Below are 23560 nucleotides of genomic sequence, written 5' to 3'. Positions count from 1 at the left end.
TAATAAGCCAAGAGCTTTATGATGTAGCAGGCACTTTACAATGAATCCAAGAGAGCCCGTCTTCTCTGGGAAGACAGGATGTCTGTACAAACCCTCGAAGTTTTACTTCAAAAAAAACAAGCTCTCCCTTTTACCACAGCCTTTGGATCTGTACCTGCCCAAATTGCCCTCCCCCATTTGAAATAGGCAGAGCACACAGGTATACCGACAGAGCTGGCCAGCCACTCCAATAAACAGTTACCACATCAGTTCTGTGTTACTCGTGGACAAAGGCATAGACTACCAGATCCTGCAAAGGATTTAGGAAACAGATGAGTTCTCCCTCCACCTTGAAAATAAAATACACTTTAGCAGATGCATGTCCTGAAATAGTTTAGTTGGGAGTTCCTAGGAAGACAGTCCATTGTCAAGCCCTTCTTTATCAGCCTGTACGTCCAAAACTCTTCTCAAGGTAACATGAATCCTTTTACTTTTTTAAAACAGTCTTTCTTCCTGTAAGAACTCTTATAATGGAGCCTAGCCCTCCTACTGCTAATGCCTTTTCATGCCACTGGATTAACACTGCGCTACTGTTTTCTGTGGGCTTCTCAAACCCTTTATAAATGTACTTCATTAGCAAGTAAATGTCATTTCTGTCCAGTGACTGCACAGCCTGCTCAACTGCACTGCTCTTAAAGTTTGTAAGCACTTTCAGCACCACGTGCTAGGCTCGTTCCTTCATGGCTTGATTCTTGGTGTTGACAGGAGAGTTCCATAAGGCTGCATGGAATGCCTGAAGCATGTCCCCTTGCTACAGAAAGCCATCCACCTCGCTAGGGTCCGGGCCTGGCTTGGCTGCTGCCGCTGCCACCTCCTCCTGCTCGTCCACGAATTTGTTCTCATCAAACTCGTTGATGTCCACCAGATGGAAGCACAAGGACAGCGTGCTCTGGGCCACGGTGGGGACTCGGCGCCCACTCAGCCGGCTCTGCTCCAGGTCCGACCTCTACTCTACCCCACTCGACACTGGCTCAGGCTTGGGCCTAGTCATCCTTTTTTAAGCATGCTTCAGCTTATCAATCTCCTCAAGTCTCAGAACTGGATGCCTTTAAGTTTGGCTTGATCATAGCTGTTAAGTCAAAGCTGTTATTTTTCTTTCTCTAGCTATTATACTTCTATCGATGTAGTTTTTAAACTTGTACTCCTTTCCTTTGGAAATCATCTCACACTCTTGACTCAGAGAGCTTCCTAATCACTTTTTTCCTCCTTCCCAACAGTTCATCCAATCTATCAAGTCTTCTTTTAAAATACTTCTTGGGTCTCTCCCTTTCTTCCATTCCAATAACTCCCAACTATAATTTGGGCCTAATCACCTCTTCCCTGAATTACTACAGTGGTCTCCTAACTGGTCCTCCTCTCTCTATTCTTTCTCCTATTCCTATTCATCCTCTGGCCTATTGCCACTTCCTAATGCATAATTTTGATGGTAGTTTAGTATAATCATTCAGGGCTTAGACTTTGGAGCTAGACTATTGGGTTCAAATCTCAGCTCTACTGTTTATGAGCTCTGTGAGCTCGGGGAATTCACTTAACCTAAAAGAGCATTATTGCATTCATCTTTCAAATATGGCTAATAATGGTATCTATCTCCCAGAGTGGAGTAAATGAGATATCACATACAAGTTAGCCTCAGGCTTGGCACATAGTAAACATGCAATATGTGTGAACTATTATTATATCTGCTGTTATCACCCTGCTGATAAAAAATCCCCAGTGTTTTCCACTGCCTATCAAAAAAAATTAAATATCTTTTACAGAACATCTGAAGCTATAATGCCAAACTACTATAAACCAGCTTGATTACTTTGAACAAGTTACCTGTTTCTCCATCTGTAAAATGAGGGGGACAGATTAAATTATCTCAAATGACCCTCCAAGACCAGACACTCTATAATTCAACCTTTCTAGTCATTTTTCCTTTCCTATCCAATTGTACTAATCATAGTTCTCAAAAAAAAAAAAAAAAACCTGTCCTTTCCAGCATCCACGTCTTTGCTTATGCCATTTCCTCCATTGGAAATGCCACCCCCCACTTGTCCTTCAAGATGTTGTTCAAATGGTATGCCCTCCATGAATCCTTCAATCAGAAGAGATCAGTTTCTTCTCTGAAGTCCAAGAACTATGAGTTTCCTTGGCTCTGTGATACTGTTCACATTCTACCTATGGACATATGTCTTATACCCCCCACCAGACTATAATACAGGTACTGTATCTTTTTCAGCTATGTATTCAGCTCATTGTGTTCAGTACTATGCCTCTTACATTGTAGGATATTACAATGCTTATTGAATACTTGAAGAATGAAGCTTTGCTTATATGTGACACAGAATTTTCATCACTTGATAGTGTATGTATCTTCAACCAATTCATGTTTCTTTGACATATATTTTAAAGAATATTCAGGAACACAAAAAACAAATAATCCAATTTAAAATGGGCAGAGGACCTGAATAGACATTTTTCCAAAGAAGACATACAAATGACTGACAGACACATGAAAAGATACTCAACATCACTCATCATCAGGGAAATGCAAATCAAAACCATAATAAGATATTGTCTGACACATATCAGAATGGCTAAAATAAAAAAGACAAGAAATAACAAGTGTTGGCAAGGATATGGAGAAAGGAACCCTTGTACCCTGTTGGTGAGAATGTAAATTGGTATGGCCACTGTGGAAAACAGTATGGGAGTTCTTCAAAAAATTAAAAATAGAAATACCATATATCAAAAACTAATGATGTAATGTATGGTGATTAACATAATAAAAAAATAGAAATACCATATGATCCAATAATTCCACTACTGGGTATTTACTCAAAGAAAACAAAAACACTAATTCAAAGAGATATATGCATCCCTGTGTTTACTGCATCATTATTTACAGTAGCCAAGATATGGAAGTGACCCAAATGTCCATCAGTAGTTGAATGGATAAAGAAGATGTGCTATGTATATACAATGGAATATACTCAGCCATTAAAAAAGGATCAGATTTCTGCCATATGTGACAACACAGATGGATGTAGAGGGTATTAAGCTAAGTGAAATAAGTCAGACATATACCATATGATTTCAGTTATATGTGTAATCTAAAAAACAAAACAAACAAAAAGCAGAAACAGACTCATAAATACAGAGAATAAACTGATGGTTGCTAGAAGGGAGGGGAGTAGGGGATGGGAAAATGGGTGAAGGGGAGTAGGAGGTACAGGCTTCCGGTATGGAATGAATAAGCCACAAGGATGAAAGGCAGAGCATAGGGAATATAGTCAATGGCATTGTAATAGTGTTATATGGTGACAGATGGTAGCTATACTTGTGAGCATAGCATACCATATAGACTTGTTGAATCACTACGTTGTACTCCTGAAACTAATGTAACATTCTGTGTCAACCATCTTTCAATAAGAAAAATATTCAGGGGGCGCCTGGGTGGCTCAGTTGGTTAAGCGACTGCCTTCGGCTCAGGTCATGATCCTGGAGTCCCGGGATCGAGTCCCACATCAGGCTCCCTGCTCGGCGGGCGGGGAGTCTGCTTCTCCCTCTGACCCTCCCCCCCTCATGCTCTCTCTCTCTCTCTCTCAAATAAATAAATAAAATCTTTAAAAAAAAAAAAAGAAAAGAAAAATATTCAGGAAATCAGCAAATGCCCACCATACCCATGCTGAGCACTGGTTGTACATTCCTTACTCCTTTGGAAACTTCTAATTAGATGTTTAGACAAAAGCACTATTTTTAATAAAATAATTTGTTCCCTAAAAATGAATGTGTCAGAACAGTTAAAGTCTAAGAACTGTAACTGTAAAGTCTGGAAACAGTTAAATTCTAGGAAAATGAATAAGGAGAGAACTTAACCAAATCAAGAATGCTGAAAAAACAAGGAAGACCCATCCTCTCACCTAAGGGAAATAGGTGCTGGAGCCTGCTCAGGAAGATGGGCTGAATGCTCCATGAAGATCTCCTGTGACAAACCTCTTTAGCTATAACATCTTCAAATATCAAAATAGTTGAAGTTGTGTCTCCCTCATACACAGGGGAAGTGTGATGAGGGGCAGTGCTCAGAGGTTTCCTTACATAAAGCTCTATCCCACCTGTCAGCTTATCTGACACAAACTCTCAGAAATCCCCACCATTACTCATTTTGTCCTACGATGATACTGCAATCCTTGGTTTCTGATTAGACACTGTAAAAAGGGAAGGAGTATGAAAGACAGCACAGAAGAAACTACTTAAGCTACAATTTTGTCTAAGGCATGAGATGTTATAGTGCTGAGAGTTTTGAGAAACATCTGTAAGTTCCTGTGGGCAGAAATAACCTTGCCTCTACTCCCTTACTATGAGGGGAAATCCTCCCAACTTTATGTAGCATTCCTTGGAGATGGAATATTTCAGAGTTGGGAGACATTCCTCCATACTCAATATTATCAGTACAAAGCCATAATACATTTTGATATTTGTCAATATGTGACCTCTCAGTCACTTTCCACCCTTCAAAGCACTTTCATATACATTTTTATTTGTTCCAAATACTGGAAATAATGACCAGTCACTCTTCTGAGCACTTAACATGAATTACTCATTTAATCCTTACAAAAAACCCTATGGGGTAGGTGGCTATTATTACCCCCATTTCTAAAATGTGCAGATCAAGACATGGGGAAGTAAATAATTTACCCAAAGTCAGACAGCTAGTAAATGATGAAGCCAATATTTACACTCAAATCTGCCTAACTAGAGTCACCACTGTTTAACAAATATAGCATACATATCATGGTATATTTACACTTTGTAACCTGCCTTTTCACTCAATAAATATTATAGAATCTTTCAATGTCAGTAAATATAACTCTACATTGTCATTTCAAATGCATGTTTAGTATTTCATATAAGGCTGTACCAAAATTTACTTAGTCTCTTATTGATAAAAATTTTGGTTATACCTAGTTTTTCACAATTTTAATATTATAATGCTAAAAACCTTCTATGTACATAACATCTTCATGCACATGTATTACTATTTCCTCAGAATAAATTCTCATAACTTTTATGTCACTTTCAGGATGTGACAGGAATGATCTACATAATATTCCAAGGAAAGACTCCAAGGTAAGAGCCAAGCCAATGGCCTTACAAAGTTAAGCACAAATTCCAAAATGAAGATGTGTTTAATGGAGAGTACAGAAAGAAAAAACAAAAGCAAAATAGCAAATATCAAAGAATAAGAAGAATTTATATACAGAGTCAAGGAGATAAGTGAAGAAGAGAAATCTAAAACAAAACTAAAGACAGGACCTATGAACATTTGAGAATGAGTGAGTAAGAGAGAAGAATATTGTCTGGTGGTGGCCTTAATGGACAAAATGGACAGATTGACATTGTAAAATGAGAAATTTGGATCATGAGGTTCTTTTCAGAATTATTTTTGGAGCAGAGAGAAGGGAGGGACCATGGTCTTATGTTGAGGCACCACTCAAAGGAGAAAGAGACAGCTAATAGAAGAGCTGACATGATGGCTCCAGAAGTGAGCAGCAGGATCCAGTTGTTGAAAAAGAGAAATACTCTCAGCCCTGCCAGTCTTCACTGCTGAGTTCAACACAACATTGGAGGACAGAAGTTTCAGCAAAGCTTTGAAGGCTGCTGTTTTCAGTGGCACCTAGGAGGAAGGGGAAATGGCCTTCAAGGTGACACAAGGAATCCAGCTGCAGAAGGTGCTGAAACTGGCAGAATTCATACTTCTCAAAGGGCTAGAAACAGCAATAAAGGGATAGGCAATATTTGACTGACAAGTATTAGAATTTCTCTGAAATTCTTTAAATGTCAAAGGCTGTGAAATATGTCTGGATCAAAAAAAAAAAGGTTTGGTATATGATTTTCTTCTCAAATTCTTGCGGAGAAATGAAATGCCAGATGTATTGATGAAATCAAAGAATATAGCACATAGCAATGGGTAGGTAAGGGAAGAAAATGAAGTAATAGTGAAGCAAGAAAAGGCTACCTATTATATGTAGAGGCCATACCTCTCTTATGGAAACTGATGCTATGTTTGAAAGAAGCAAAAGTCTAAAGACAAAAAGGGGATGGTTTATATATAACCAGTTAAATATTTTTCAGATGAAATCATTCTGGTAAGATGCACAGAAGGCCAGAGAAGCTAAAATCAGACAAAGTGAAAAGTTATAAATATATAAGTCAAAGGCAGATATGCTAGTACCAAATTCTATAAGTGGTGAAAATTCTTGGCATCTACTTTGTAGGGAAAAAAGACACAGGACTAACTTGGGAAATCAAAATAAAGATCAGAAGAAAATAAAATAAATGTGGAGAATTTGTAAGTTATAATATAGGCTAAGACTGAGCAAGCAGATTGGGTGATATAAAGTCAACCTAATGGGAATCTCTGAGGTAGCTGTCTAGAACAATAAATCCAAACTTCAGGAAGGTCACATTCTAGCACCTGGAAGAAGACAAGGTGGGTGTGATCAAGGTGGAGATGTTAGAAGAATTAATATAGTGAAGAAAAAAAATACTTGAATTTAGGCATCAGACATACCTCAGCTTGCATTTTAGTTCTGAAATTTACTAGTTATATGGCCTTAGACAAGTTATCTCTCTAAGCTTTGGTTTCTTCATTGTAAAATGAGCATAATAATGGTATGGACCACAGAGGGCTATTGTTAAGAAATTGATAAGATAATATTCATAAAGTTCTTAGAGGAGTTCTTGGCATATAAGAAGTGCTCGATAAATATGGGGATATGAGGAAAAATGTTCCCCAAAATTTTAATAGTAATATCTCTTAGTGGTGAGATTTGTAGAATTCTTTACTTTACTTCCTCCTTTAATTGTTTTATCTCTTGAATGGACTTTTTTTTAATTTCAGTTGTTAACATGAAGTGTTATATTAGTTTCAGTACAACATACTGATTCAACAATTCCATACATCACCCAGTGCTCATCACAAGTGCACTCCTTAATCCACATCACCTATTTTACCCAACCCCCTCCTTAATCCCCATTGCCTACTTTACCCTACTTTACCCACCCACTTCCCCTCTGGTAACCATCAGTTTGTTCCCTACAGCTAAGAGTCTGTTTCTTGGTTTGCCTCTCTCTCTATTTTTCCCTTTGCTTGTTTTTTTGTTTTGTTTCTTAAATTCCACATATGAGTGAAACCATATGGTATTGGACTTTCTCTGGCTGACTTATTTTGCTTAGCATTATACTCTCTAGCTCCATCCATGTTGTTGCAAATGACAAGATTAGATTATTTTTAATGGCTGAATAATATTCCATTGTGTATATATAGCACACCTTCTTTATCCATTCATCTATCAATGGACATTTGGTCTCCTTCCATATCTTGGCTATTATAAATAATGCTGCTATAAATATAATGGTGCATGTATCCCTTTAAATTAGTGTTTTTGCATTTGGGGGGTAAATATCCAGTAGTGATTACTAGATTGGGGGGGTAGTTCTATTTTTAACTTTTTGAGGGACCTCCACACTGTTTTCCACAGTGGCTGTACCAGTTTGCATTCCCACTAACAGTGCAACAGGGTTCCTTTTTTTCCACATCCTCACCAACACTTGTTGTTTCTTGAGTTGGTGATTTTAGCCATTCTGATAAGTATGAGGTGATATCTCACTGTAGTTTTGATTTGCATTTCCCTGATGATGAGTGATGTTGAGCATCTTTTCATTGGAATGGACTTTTTAAATAACATCTTATTTTGAACTAGTTTAAGACTCACAAGAAATTGCAAAAATTATTATAGAGTTCCTGTACACCTTTCACCCAGTCTCTACCAATGTTAATATCTTACATAACCATAATACACATCAAAACCAGAATGTTAGCATTGTTACAATACTATTAACTAAGGTACAGACTTTATTTGAAGTTCACCAGTTTTTATATGTACTTTTTTGGCATACAGTTCTATAAAATTTTATCACATGTATAGATTTGGGTAACCATCATCACAATCAGGACACAGAACTGTTCATTGGGCTTTTTAAAATGACACTGTAGCATGTTTTCCTTCTTTAAAAATACAGTATTATAACTGTAAAATTATAATACTTTTCTTCTCTTTTAAAATATTCCTACCAAAACTTATAAGATGAAGGAAAAACAAAAACAGAAGTTTATAGCTATAAATACCTACATTAGGAAAAAAGAAAGATCTTAAATAAACCACCTAACATTACACTTCAAGGAACTAGAAAAAGAAAAACAAACTAAGCCCAAAGTTAGCAGAAGGAAAAAAATAATAAAGATTAAAGCAGAAAGATATGAAATAGAGAATAGAAAGCAATAGAAAAGATTACAAAACTAAGAGTTGGTTTATTGAAAAGATAAAGAAAATTAACAGACTTTTAGCTAGACTAACCAAGAAAATAAGAGAAATCAAATAAATAAAATCAGAAATGAAACACATTACAACTGATACTATACAAGTACAAAGGATCATAAGAGACTACTATGAACACTTATAAACCAACAAATTGGACAACCTAAGAGAAATAAGTAAATTCTTAGAAATATGCAACCTAGAAAAATTGACTCATAAAGAAATAGAAATTCTGAACATACCATTTATGACTAAGAAAATTGAAACAGTAATCCAAAACCTCCCAACAAAGAAAAGCTCAGAACCAGATGGCTTCACAGGTGAATTCTAACAAATATCTAAAGAAGAAATAACATAAATCTTTCTCAAACTCTTTCAAAAAATTGAAGAGGAGGGAATACTCTCAAACATATTGTATGAGACCAGCAGGACCCTGATTCCAAAGCCAAATAAGGACAGTATGAGAAAAAAAACTACCAACAAACATCCCTGATGAATACATGTAAAAAATTCTCAACGAAATATTAGCAAACCAAATTCAACAGCATATTAAAAGGACATATGCCAGAAAATAAAAATTAAAATAACAAAATAACAAAAGGATCATATGCCATGATCCAGTGGGATTTATCTCTTGGATACAAGGATGATTCAACATATACAAATCAATAGATGAGATACATTACATTAAAAGAATGAAAGATAAAAATCATATGATTCAGTTGATGCAGAAAAAGCATATGACAAAATTCATCATCCTTTCATGATAAAAAAGTGGGTACTGAAGGAACATACCTCAATATAATAAAAACTATATATGACAAACCCACAACTAACACCATGTGCAGTGGTGAAAGGATGAAAGCTTTCCTCTAAGATCAGGAACAAGACAAGGGTATCTATCCACTTTCACCATTTCTATTCACCATAACACTAAAAGTCCTAGTCAGAGTGATTGGGCAAGAAAAAGAAATAAAAGGCATCCAAGTTGAAAGGAAAAAGTAAAATTGTCTCTATTTGCATATGACATGCTATTATATATAGAAAACCCTAAAGACTACACCAAAAAACTTAGAACTAATACATGAATTCCATAAAGTTGCAGGATATAAAATCAACAAACAAAAATCAATTGTGTATTTATACACTAATAACAAAGTATCAAAAAAGATTTAAAAAAAAATCCAGGGGCACCTGGCTGGTTCAGTCAGAGGAGCATGAGACTCTTTATCTCAGGGTTGTGAGTTCAAGCCCCCATGTTGGGTGTAGAGAATGCTTAAAAATAAAATCTTTTAAAAAAAGAAAATAATCCAATTTACAATAGCATCAAAAACAATAAAGTACTTAGGAATAAATTGAACCAAGGAGGTAAAAGATCTCACTGAAAACTACAAGACTTTGATAAAAGAAATTGAAGAAGACTCAGATTAATGGGAATATATCCTGTGTTCATGGATCAGAAGAACTAATATTGTTAAAATGTCCATATTATCCAAAGTCATCTATAGATTCAATGCAATCCCTATCAAAATCACAATATTTTTCACAGAAAAAAAACACAATCTCAAAGTTTTATGGAAATAAACAAAAATAGCCAAAGCAATCCTAAGAAAGAAAAAGAAAGCTGGAGGCATCATACTTCCTGATTTCAAACGATATTACAAAGCTACAGTAATCAAAACAGTATGGTACTAGCATAAAAACAAACACATAGACCAATGGAACAAAATTGAGAGCCCAGAAATAAACCCATATAGATATGGTCAACTAATATTTGACAAGGGAGCCAAAAATACTCAATGGGGAAAAGACAGTCTCTTCAACAAATGATGTGGAGAAAACTGGATATTTACCTGCACAAGAATGAAATTAGACCCTTATCTTACACCACTCATAAAAATTAACTTGAAATGGATTAAAGACTTAAACATAAGATTTGGAATCATAAAACTCCTACAAAAAAACAGGGGGAAAGCTTCTTGGCATAAGTCTTGGCAAAGATTTTTTTTGATATGACAACAAAAGCACAAGCAACTAAATGAAAAATCAACAAGTGGGACTACATTAAACTCAGAAGCTTCTGCACAGCAAAAGAAACAGGCAACATAATTGAAAAGGCAACCTATGGAAGGGAACAAAATATTTGCAAACCATATACATGATAAGACATTAATGTCCAAAACATATAAGGAATTCCTACAACTCAACTGCAAACAAAATAAAACTAAAACAAAAAATAATACAATTTTAAAAATGGGCAAAGGACCTGGATAGACATTTTTCCAGGGAAAATATACAAATAACCAACAGGTACAAGAAAAGATACCCAACATCACTAATTCATCAAGGAAATGCAAATCAAAACTACAAAATATCATCTCATAAATGTTAGAGTGGCAATAAACAAAAAGAGGCAAAAAATGTTGACAAGGATGTGGAGAAAAGGGAACCCTCATGCACTGTTGGTGGGAATGTAAATTGGTACAGCCACTAGGAAAACACTATGGAGGTTCCTCAAAAAATTAAAAAAAGAACTACCCTATGATCCAGCAATCCCATTTCTGTGTATATATCCAAAGAAAATAAGATCATTATCTCGAAAACTTATCAACACCCCCATGTCTATTGCAGAATTATTTACAATAGCCAAAACACGGAAATAAACTAAGCGACCATCAATGGATGAATGGATTAAGAATATGTAACATATATATACAGTGCAGTATTATTATCCATAAAAAAGAAATCCTGCCATTTGTAATAATATTGATGGACCTTGAGGGCATCATGGTAAGCAAAATAAGTCAGAGAAAGACATATATTATATGATCTCACTTAAATGTGGAATCTTTAAAAAAAAAAAAAAAAGAACTCAGAAACAGGTGATTACCGGTGCTGGGGAGGAGACAACATGTGATGGTGGTCAAAAAATACAAACTCCCAGTTAGAAGATGAGTAAATTCTGGGGATGTAATGTACAGCATTGTGACTATACTTAACAATACAGTATTGTATACTTGAAAGTTGCTAAGAGAGTAGATCTTAAATGTTCTCACCATATACAAAAAAATGGTAACTATATGAGGTAATGGATGTGTTAACTAACCTTATTGTGGTAATCATTTTATAATATATATGTATATCAAATTATCACATTGTATTCCTTAAGCATACACAATGTAATATGAACATTATATCTCACTAAAGCTGGAGAAATTCTTCCATAGGTATCTAGTATATTCAAAAGTTAAAAAGGTGGTCTGATTGCTGTTGCTAGGACTTCTATTACTATGTTGAACAATAATGGTGAGAGTGGGCATCCTTGTCGTGTTCCTGATCTTAAGGGAAAAGCTCTCAGCTTTTCCCCATTGAGGATGATATTAGCTGTGGGTTTTTCATAGATGCATTTTATGAACTTGAGGAATAGTCCCTCTATCCCTATATTCTGAAGAGTTTTAATCAAGAAAGGATGCTGTATTTGGTCAAATGCTTTCTCTGCATCAATTGAGAGGACAATATGGTTCTTCTCTCTCCTCTTATTAATGTGCTCTCACATTGATTGATTTGCGAATGTTGAACCACCCTTGCATCCCGGGGATAAATCCCACTTGGTCATGGTGGATGATCCTTTTAATGTATTGTTGGATCCTATTAGCTAGGATTTTGTTGAGGATTTTGGAATCCATATTCATCAGGGATATCAGTCTGAAATTCTCCTTTTTGATGGGGTCTTTGCCTGCTTTGGGGATTAAGGTAATGCTGGCCTCATAAAATGAGTCTGGAAGCTTTCCTTCTGTTTCTATTTTTTTGAAACAGCTTCAGGAGAATGGGTATTATTTCTTCTTTGAATGTTCGGTAGAATCCCCCAGGGAATCCATCAGGCCCTGGATTCTTGTTTTTTGGGAGGTTTTTGATCACTGCTTCAATCTCGTTACTGGTTATTGGCCTATTCAGGTTGTCAATTTCTTCCTGTTTCAGTCTTGGCAGCTTACAGGTTTCCAAGAAGACCTCCATTTCATCCAGATTGCTCAATTTATTGGCATATAGTTGTTGATAATAATTTCTAATAATTGTTTCTATTTCCTTGGTGTTAATTGTGATCTCTCCCCTTTCATTCATAATTTTATTAATTTGGGTCCTTTCTCTTTTCTTTTGGATAAGTCTGGCCAGTGGTTTATCGATCTTATTAATTCTTTCAAAGAACAAGCTTCTAGTTTCGTTGATCTGCTCTACTGTGTTTCTGGTTTCTAATTCATTGATCTCTGCTCTAATCTTAATTATTTTTCTTCTAATGTGTGGCTTAGGCATCGTTTGTTGTTTTTCTCTAGTTCTTTAAGGTGTCAAGTTAGTTGGTGAATTCAGGATTTTTCTTTTTTTTTTGAGTGAGGCTTGGATGGCTATGTATTTCCCCCTTAGGACTGCCTTTGCAGTATCCAATAGGTTTTGGACTGATGTGTTTTCATTCTCATTGATTTCCATGAATTGTTTAAGTTCTTCTTTGATTTCCTGGTTGACCCAAACATTCTTGAGCAGAGTGGTCTTTAGCTTCCAAGTGTTTGAATTTCTGCCAAATTTTTTCTTGTGATTGAGTTCCAGCTTTAAAGCATTATGGTCTGAGAATATGCAGGGAATAATCTCAATCTTTTGGTATCAGTTGAGACCTGATTTGTGACCCAGAATGTGGTCTATTCTGGAGAAAGTTCCATGTGCACTAGAGAAGAGTGTGTATTCTGTTGTTTAAGGGTGGAATGTTTTGTATATATCTATGAGGTCCATCTGGTCCAGTGTGTCATTCAAAGCTCTTGTTTCTTTGTTGATTTTCTGCTTAGATGATCTATCTGTCTGTTGCTGAGAGTGGAGTATTGAGGTCTCCTACAATTAACGTATTGTTATCAATATGACTCTTTATTTTGGTTAACAGTTGGCTTATGTAGATGGCTGCTCCCACGTTGGGGGCATAAATGTTTACAATTGTTAGATCATCTTGTTGAATAGACCCTGTAAGAATGATATAGTGTCCTTCTGTGTCTCTAACTACAGACTTTAGCTTAAAATCTAATTTGTACGATAGAAGAATTGCTACCCCAGCTTTCTTTTGAGGTCCGCTGGCATGGAAGATGGATCTCCATCCCTTCACTTTCAGTCTGGATGTATCTTTAGGCTCAAAATGAGTCTTTTGTAGACAGCATATGGATGGGTCCTGTCTTTTTATCCAATCTGCAACCCTGGGCCATTTTATGGGAGCGTTTAGGCCATTCACGTTGAGAGTGATTATTGAAAGATATGAATTTATTGTCATCATGTTGCCTGTGAAGACCTTGCTTTTATAGATTGTCCCTGTAAATTTCTTTTCTATATCACTCTTGTGGTCTTTCTCCTTTTATAGAACCCCCCTTAATATTTCTTGCAGGGCTGGCTTAGTGGTCACATATTCTTTCCATTTCTGCTGGTCTTGGAAGCTCTGCAACTCTCCATCCATTCTAAATGACAAGCCTTGTCAATATGGGAATATTTCAGGGTGTTGGAAACTATAGATAAAAGGGGGAAAAAAGTACCTTTGGTTAAAAGGCTGTTTTTTATGGCCTTTCAAATTCAGTTTCTCACGTGCACATCTCACAGCAGCCAGCCAACTTTAACCTGCCTCCTAAACCTGACAGAAAGAAAAATCAAAGAATGGAGGCAGATAAGATGCTTTAGACTACTGTTAGTCAATGTATAACCTGGGAGCTTCACCTTGGAGCTTGTTGGAAATGAAGAATCTCAGGCCCCACCCAGAACAACTGAATCAGAATATTTACTTTAACAACATCTGCTGGTGATCATTATGCACATTATAGTCTGAAATGTGCTATTCTAGGGATATGGCAAAATTAGAAATAGGAATATATTTTTAAGCATATTTATTTCTTCATCAGAATGAAAGACCAATAAGACAATGAAAACAAGAGAGGAAACATCAGCTGATAAAAGATTTGAAGAAATAGTTTAGAAGACAGAAAGTAGATGAAAGAGTGGTCACTGATTTGACAAAGTAGAGAAGCTCATGACCTAAAACATGCAGAGAGGGGATTTTAAATGAAAAGATGCCTGAAAAGATTCACAGAATCCAGGAGACACTCAAATCTTAGAGGTATCATTTCTGGCAGTGTGTAGGAATGGAGTTCTGGGGTAAAAATAGGGATAGATCGAAAATGTATATATGGAATAATCAAAATTTGCCCCCTACAACACACACACACACACACACACACACACACACACACACACACTACTCCTCCTCCTCACACTCACAGAACATCCTCAGCCAGAACGTACTCTGTAAGCCAGAAGCCAATGGAAATTTATTAACTGGTAAAGCTGAACTTAAAAATCTTAGGAATCAGGGACAGCAAGAAAGATGATGGGTGAGGGTAAATACAAAGTTGAATGTAAGTTGAAATGCTGCATATGAAATGGTCAGACACCCATGCATACCCCTTCCTCTATACTGTGGTCAGAAAGTCTTAGAACCAAATTAATAACCTCAGGCAAGTAATTGAAAGAGTGATCTCTGGGGAAAAATGGCTTAAAAGAAAAGACCTCTACATAGTAACAGTTTGGGTCCCCAGTGAACTATCTGAACAATCAGGAGTAAACTTCTCCAGACTGTACACCCTGCCCATATACACAAAACCCCCATTCAGCTTTTATGTATCAAACCTACATATGAGCAGGTAACCAATCATCATCATATCACTGAGAAAAGCCCTCAACATATGAGAAAAGCAAAAATAAACAGAAAGAAAGAGACTCAAGAAAATAATTCAGAGAATAGGAAAAAGGCTACAAAATATGAGAAAGCATGCCTTCCATGAAATAGACATAAAATGTTTGAAAAAAATCAGGAAAAAAGTTAAAAACTTAAAAAATTAAACCTTAATAAGAATTAATATAATTCATTTTTTACATAAAATCAATACATATAACTTAATAAAATAAAAATTCAATAGAAAATTAGAAATAAAATCACAGAAAATTCCCTAAAAGTAGGACAAAAATGAATGGGAGTCAGAAAATAGAAAAAAATTAGTGTCCTCCAGAATCAATCCAAGAGAACTAATATCCAACTAATCAATGTTAGGTCCTGAAAAAAAAGAGTAGAGAAAGTAAAGAAGAAATTTTCAAAGAAATGCCATAAGAGAATTTCCCAGACCTGAAAAACATGAGTATCCAGATTAAAAGTGTTCACAAAAGTTCAAACAAAATGAATGTTAAAAGCTTTGCCTATACCAAGGCACAGCACTGAAACTTCAGAAAAGTCCCAGGATGATACCTGTAGAGTAGGCTAAGGGACTAACCAGTCCAGACAGGAAAAAGAAAGCAAAGGACCTCAAGGAAAAGAAATTTTTAGGGAAAAAAAGCCTTATGGTAAATGAGTTAATATGATGGAATATTTGAGAGAAGAGAAAAGGACAGGTGGGAGGCATATTTGATGGAACAACTTGGAAAAAATTAAAGAATACTATTTATTATAATAATATAAACACTGATACCAGTTTAATGAAAAAAAATGATGACATGACTATATTGAAAAGATGATGAAAATGAGGTAAAATATATGAGAAAGCTAAATCCTTATCTACCACCACAAAAAAATCAATAGATATATTAAATTTTTTAAGTCAATAAGTAGTGGAGTGAGCATATTGTCTAGAAACATGGAAGGAAATAATAGAAGAAACAGCTAAAAATATTGAAAGTGGTTGCTTCCAAAGAGTCAGACCCAGGCATATGTAAGGAAGGGGTAGGGGACTGCAGATTTTTATCATAAATGCCTTAACTTTTTGAACTATGTAAATAAGTTACTTTGATTTTTTAAAAAATAACATACTTCTGCTTCTTGGAATTTGGAGTAGAAATATTTTTCCTTATTCTCTCCACTAAGAACAACTAAAAACCCTGGAAATTATATATAAAACAAGCATAGGAAGACTCTTGAAGGTGGAGAAAAAAAGACAGACCAGCTAGGGACTTCAGTTGCTGAGGAACAACACGGTTGTAAATTCCTCCAGTTTTCTTTTTGCTTAATATATCTCAGACTTAGAGATGAAGAATCTAGCAACCGAGAAACACCAGTGGGTGCAGACAAAAAGAAAGCACAAGTTAAAGACTGCTTTCACTAGTCCAAGGACCTGGAAAGCCTAGCAACGGTAAACTTTTAGACAATTAGCATTATACTCTAGTCGAACACCACAGAAAACAGTAGCCCCACATTTACCCATGCCAGCAAAGGCTGAATGGGAAACAGGCATCCACTCTTGCTGCCCAAAACCTCCATTGGGTCGTGCCAGAGAAGACCATGTAAGGAGTAGGAACTTCATCACTCCTGGGCAATAATGAGGCCCCCAATAGTAGAAATCACCTGAGCAGCCTAGACTTCCACACACCCCCAGAAGTAACAAGGTGACCTCCACACTGATGGAGGTGATGTTAGAGAAAGCTGAGAGTCAGATTTTTCACCACTGTCCGACATAAATGAAACCTTCCCAAAACTTGTAGTATTAGGGAAAGTCAGATGTGGAGCAGTAACAAGACATATCTACCCTTCCCAGCCAGGGAGTCATCAATGGAGGCCTAGTGAGGAGATGGAAATCTTACCCTTGACCAGCAGTAATGAAGATTCCCCCATTCTTGGCTGTCAATTGAGGGTGAATAGGGAATATAGACTTCTACCCCAACCTGGAAATAATGAGGTGAAATCACTTTTATCCTGCTAAATCAGTATCCAAAAAGGCCAGCTAAAATAGAAGGTTTAAATAAGATCCAGAGCCTAATATAATAGCCAAAATGTCCAAACTTCAATTGAAAATTACTTAGCATACAAGGAATCAAGAAGATCTCAAACTGAATGAAAAAAAGACAAAATAAATGGTAACACCAAGATGACATAGACATTAGAATTATCTGTCAAATATTATAAACCATCATCATAATCATGCTTCAATAGGCAATTATAAAGACACTTGAAGCAAATGAAAAAATAGAGAAACTCAGGAAAAAATAGAAAGTCTCAATAAAGGAATAGAAGATATAAAGAACAAAATGTAAATTTTAGAACTAAAAAATAAAATCACCAAAATATAAAGCTCTGTTGATGGTCCCAACAGCAGAATGGAGGGGATAGAAGAAAGAATCAGTGACCTAGAAGACAGAACAACAGAAATTACCCAATCTGAACAACAGTGAGAAAATATAGTGAAAAATAATACACAAAGATGCACTGACTTGTGGGACTATAACAAGACATCTAGTATTTGTGTCATTGGAGTCCTGGAAGGAGAGAAGAGAGGGGGTGGGTCTGAAAAAAATGCTTAAAGAAATAATGGCTGAAAAGTTCCCAAATGTCATAAAAGATATAAATGTACAAGTTCAAGAAGTTAAGCGAATTCCAAAAATTGTAAATGCAAAAAAGTCCACACCAACACACATCATAGTCAAACTTCTTAAACTAAATTCAAAGAAAATAAATATTGAAAGCAGTGAAAGGTAATGATTCCTTATCTATAGGGGGACAACAATTTGAATAATAGCAGACTTCTCATCAGAAACCATGAATGCCAAAATAAAGTAGCACAATATCTTTCAAGTGCTGAAACAAAAACTATCACTCCAGAATTCTATATCCAGCAAAAATATCCTCAGGAATGAAGGGGAAATCAAGACATTCTCAGATGCAGAAAAACTAAGAAAATTTATCATGAGCAGAACTACCCATAAGAATGGCTAAAGGAAGTTCTCTAAACACATAGAAAATGGTAAAAGAAGGAACCTTGGACATCAAGAAGAGAAAGAACATGGTAACCAAAAATATGGGTATATACAATAGGTTTTCCTTCTCTTGAATCTTCTAAATTATGTTTTATGGTTGATGCAAAAATTATAACATTGTCTGATGTGGTTCTAAACATATGTAGGGAAAATATTTAAAACAATCATACTTTAAATGGGGAGGGTAAAGGGACATAAAGGGAGCTAAGGTTTCTATACTTCATTCAAACTAGTAAAATGATGACACATGTGATAAGTTATATATATGTATATAAATGTAATACCAAAAGCAAACATAAAAATCCTATACGAAAAGATAAACTCAAAACCACTATAGATAAATCAAAATGGAATTCTAAAAAATGTTCAAGTAATCCACAGGAAAATGAAATAAATAAAACATATAAATCAAAAATAGGTAACAAATAGAAAACAAAATATAAAATGGCAGATTTAAATCCTAACATATCAATAATTTACAATGGTCTAAATACAACAATTAAAAGATTAGCAGAGTGAATTTAAAAACATGATCCGACTTCTGGGGGGGAGGAGTTAAGATAGCAGGAGAGTACAGGACCCTAAGTTTGTCTGGTTCCTTGAATTCAGCTAGATAGTTATCAAATCATTCTGAACACCTGAGAAATCAATTGAAGTTCTGAGAAAAGAAATGCTGTAATTCTTAAAGTAGAAAAGTGACCACTTTTTGGAAGGTAGGAGGTGCAGAGACTTGAATCCTAGGTGATATATCTGAGGATATGGCAGCGGGGAGAGAGTCTGCTTAAGGAGACTACTGCAAAATATTATAAGCAGCAGAGCACCAAACTGGAACTTTAAGAAGTCTGCTACAGTGGGGTACATACTTGGCTTAAAGTTGCTGAGATGGTGAAGTGGGGTAGAATCCCAGGTGTGACAGCATGGTCTTAGGATCCCTGGGGTCTCAAGAAGGATAGGTGTTGCCTTAGAGCAGCAGAGTTCCCAGGCATTAGAGTGGGAAGCCAGCAATTTTAGGTGCCAGCTTTCTACTCTATGTTGCCATAAACTGTGAACCACTACACAGTTGTGCAACTGCTTTCTGGGAAGGGGCCCGGCAAAAGGCAGAAGTGTGGTGAGACCCCTCTTGCTCCCCTGGGAGGAACAGCATGGGTCCATGCTTCAGGAGTTCCTAAAATTTGGAGTTTTGAAACTCAGTCACATGCCTGAGATAAAAAACACTCGGTCCCAGGCTGGGTGAACACAGAGTTCTGACGGAAACCAGGGAGACAAGAGTGACTGACTGCTTTTCTATGAGGGCTTACTAAAGAGTGGGGGGGACATAAACTTTCAGCTCCAGGGATAGAGAGTGGGGCACTACCATATTCATCCTGCCTATCAGTGCTGAAAGCCCATCAGGGAGCAAAACAGCACCACATAGTGGAATCCAGAGCCACTTACACTGAGCCTGGCCCCCTGGAAAGGGAGGCATGTTTCCACAAGGACAAGGGCACCTGAGAATCAGAGCAATAGGCCCCTCCCCCAGAAGACAAGCACATACAACTGGCTTGCACCAAGTTTACTGACCATAGAGGGCTGCAAAGCTTCAGCTCTTGGGGAAAACAGTATATAGCATTCTTTGTATTTTTGTTCTTTAGTCTTTCACTATTATTTGTTCAGTTATTTTCTTATTGTTAATTCTTAATTTATTCTTTTTAATTTGTATTTTTATGTATATATTATATAGATATACATATATATATGTTTACTTTCATTGTATTTTATTTTATTATATATATGCATATATTATATATATATATAAAGTTTTTCTTTCATTCTTATTTTGGGATCTAGTTTCTTTCAACAAGTAGACCAAAACACACCCAGGATCTAGTTTTTTGTTTTGTTTTGTTTTGTTTTGTGTTTTTGTTTTGTTTTTCTGTTGTCATTGTTGTTTTTACCTTTTCTTTCTTCCTTTCTTTTCTGGACAAAATGATAAGATGGAGAAATTCACCCCAAAAGAAAGAACAGGAGGTAGTACTCACTGTCAGGGATTTAATCAATAGGGATATAAGTAAGACGTCTGCACTAAAATTTAAAACAACGATTATAAAGATACTATCTGGGCTTGAAAAAAGCATAGAAGACACTAGAGAATCCCTTACTGTAAAAATAAAAGAACTAAAATCTAGCCAGGCTGAAATTAAAAAATGCTATTAATGAGATGCATTCCCAAGTGGAGGAAATAAAAATGAGGATGAATGAAGCAGAAGAGAAGATCAGTGATATAGACGATAAAGTGATAGAAAATAAAGAAGCTGAAGAGACAAAGAAAATTATTAGATCAAATTATTAGATAGAAGGGAGACTTAGAGAACTCAGCAATTCCATAAAGCAAAATAATATCCATATGATAGGGGTCCCAGAAGATGAGGAGTGGGAGAAAGGGGCAGAAGGTTTATTTGACCAAATTATAGCTGAGAAATTCCCTAATCTGGGAAAGGAAATAGGCATTCAAGTCCAGGAGGCACAGAGAACCCACCTCAATATCAATAAAAATAGGTTAACACCTACACATAATAGCGAAGCTTGCAAATTTCAAAGATAAAAAGAAAATGCTGAAAGTAGCTCAAGACAAGAGATCCTTAACTTGCAAGGGTAGACACCTAAGGCTGGCAGCAGACCCATCCACAGAGATCTGGCAGGCCAGAAAGGACTGGCATGATATATTCAACATGCTAAATGGAAAAAACATGCAGCCAAGACTACTTTATCCAGCAAGGCTGTCATTCAGAATAGGAGAGATAAAGAGTTTCCAGGATAAACAAAAACTAAAGGAATTTGTGAACACTAAACCAGCCCAGCAAGAAATATTAAAGGGGATCCTTTGAGTGGAGAGAGAGCCCAAAAGTAACAAAAACCAGAAAGAAACAATCTACAGGAACAGTGACTTTACAGGTAATACAATGGCACTAAATTCATATCTTTCAATAATTACTCTGAATGTAAATGGACTAAATGCTCCAATCCAAAGACATAGGGTATCAGAATGGATAAAAAAACAAAACAAAAACAAAAACAAGACCCATTGATACGCTCCTTACAAGAGACTCATTTTAGATCCAAGGACTCCTCCAGATTGAAAGTGAGGGGGTGGAGAACCATCTATCATGCTAATGGACATCAAAAGAAAGGTGGAGTAGCCATCCTTACATCAGGCAAAATATATTTCAAGCCAAAGACTGTAATAAGAGATGAAGAAGGACACTATATCATAATAAAAGGACCTATCCAACAAGAAGATCTAAATATTGTAAATATTTAGGCCCCTAACTTGGGAGCAGCTAAATATATAAACCAATTAATAACAAAATTTTAAAAAAACTCATTGTTAATAATACAATAATAGTAGGGGACTTTAACACCCCACTCACAGCAATGGACAGATCTAAGCAGAAGATCAACAAGGAAACAATGGCTTTGAATGACACACTGGACCAGATGGACTTCACAGATATATTCAGAGCACTTCATCCTAAAGCAGCAGAATATGCATTCTCCTTGAGTGCACTTGGAACATTCTCCAGAATAGATCACACACTGGTCACAAATCAGTCTCAACTGGTACAAAAAGAATGAGATCATACCATGCATATTTTCAGACCACAACACTATGAAACTTGAAGTCAACCACAAAAAAAAATTTGGAAGGACCACAAATACATGGAGTTTAAAGAACATCCTCTAAAGAATGAATGAGTCAACCAGGAAATTAAAGAAGAATTTTAAAAAATACATGGAAACAAATGAAAATGAAAATATGACAGTTCAAAACCTTTGGGATGCAACAAAGGCGGTCCTAAGAGGGAAGTATACAGCAATACAGGCCTTCCTCAAGAAACAAGAAAAGTCTCAAATATACAACTTAACCTTATACTTAAAGGAGCTGGAAAAAGAACAGCAAATAAAGCCTAAATCCAGCAAGAGAAAAATAATAATAAAGATTAGTGCAAAAATCAATGATATAGAAATAAAAAAAACAGAACAAATCAATGAAACTAGAAGCAGGTTCCTTGAAATAATTAATAAAATTGATAAACCCCTAGCCAGACTTATCAAAAAGAGAAGAGAAAGGACCCAAATAGATAAAATCACAAATGAGAGAGGAGAGATCACAACCAACACCAAAGAAATACAAACAATTATAAGAGAATATTATGATCAATTATATGCCAAAAAATTAGGCAATCTGGAAGAAATGGATGCATTCCTAGAAATATATAAACTACCAAAATTGAAACAGGAATAAATAGAAAACCTGAACAGACCCATAACCAACAAAGAAGTTAAATCAGTAATCAAAAATCTCCCAACAAGAGTCTAGGGCTAGATGGCTTCCCAGAGGAATTCTACCAAGTATTTAAAGAAGAATTAATACCTATTCTTCTGAAACTGTTCCAAATAATAGAAATGGAAGGAAAACTTCCAAACTCGTTCTATGAGGCCAGTATTACCTTGATCCCAAAACCAGAGAGTGACCCTACTAAAAAGGAGAACTAGACCAATATCCCTGAAGAACATGAATGCAAAAATTCTCACCAAGATATTAGCTAACAGGATCCAACAGTACATTAGAAGGATTATTCACCATGACCAAGTGGGACTTATTCCGGGGTGCAGGGTGGTTCAACATCCACAAATCAATAAATGTGGTACACCACATTAATAAAAGAAAGGATAAGAGGGTGCCTGGGTGACTCAGTTGGTTAAGCGACTGCCTTCGGCTCAGGACATGATCCTGGAGTCCCAGGATCAAGTCCCACATAGGGCTCCCTGCTCAGCAGGGAGTCTGCTTCTCCCTCTGACCCTCCCCCATCTCATGTGCACTCTCTCTCTCTCTCAAATAAATGAATAAATAAAATCCTTAAAAAAAAAAGGATAAGAACCATATGAACTTCTCAATAGATGCAGAAAAAGCATTTGACAAAATACAGCATTGTTTCTTGATAAAAACTCTTTGCAGTGTAGGGATAGAGAGAACATAACTCACTATCATAAAATCCATATATGAAAGACCCACAGTGAATATCATTCTCAGTGGGGAAAAACTAAGCTTTTCCCCTAAGGTCAGGAATACAGCAGGGATGTCCACTCTCACCACTGTTGTTCAACAGAGTACTAGAAATCCTAGCTTCAGCAATCAGACAACAAAAAGAAATAAAAGGTATCCAAATCAGCAATGAAGAACTCAAACTTTCACTCTTTGCAGATGACATGATACTCTATGTAGAAAACTCAAAAGACTCCATCAAAATATTGCTAGAACTGATAGAGGAATTCATCAAAGTCATAGGATATAAAATCAGTGCACATACTGG

General features: G+C 36.1%; 2 pseudogenes; one reads left to right on the top strand and one right to left on the bottom strand.

Moving 5' to 3' along the window:
* Window positions 1–466: 466 nt before the first annotated feature.
* LOC118527532 (actin-related protein 2/3 complex subunit 5-like protein pseudogene) lies at window positions 467–1869 on the bottom strand (annotated as a pseudogene).
* A 448-nt stretch (window positions 1870–2317) lies between these two features.
* The window catches only part of LOC118527533 (mitochondrial inner membrane protein Mpv17 pseudogene), a 32536-nt pseudogene continuing 11293 nt past the window's right edge, over window positions 2318–23560 (top strand).

The sequence above is a fragment of the Halichoerus grypus genome, chromosome X (assembly GCF_964656455.1).
Source record: "Halichoerus grypus chromosome X, mHalGry1.hap1.1, whole genome shotgun sequence".
Taxonomy (NCBI): Eukaryota; Metazoa; Chordata; class Mammalia; order Carnivora; family Phocidae; genus Halichoerus; species Halichoerus grypus.
The sequence above is the reverse complement of the archived record's forward strand: the minus strand, read 5'-3'. Positions and strand labels throughout refer to the sequence as shown.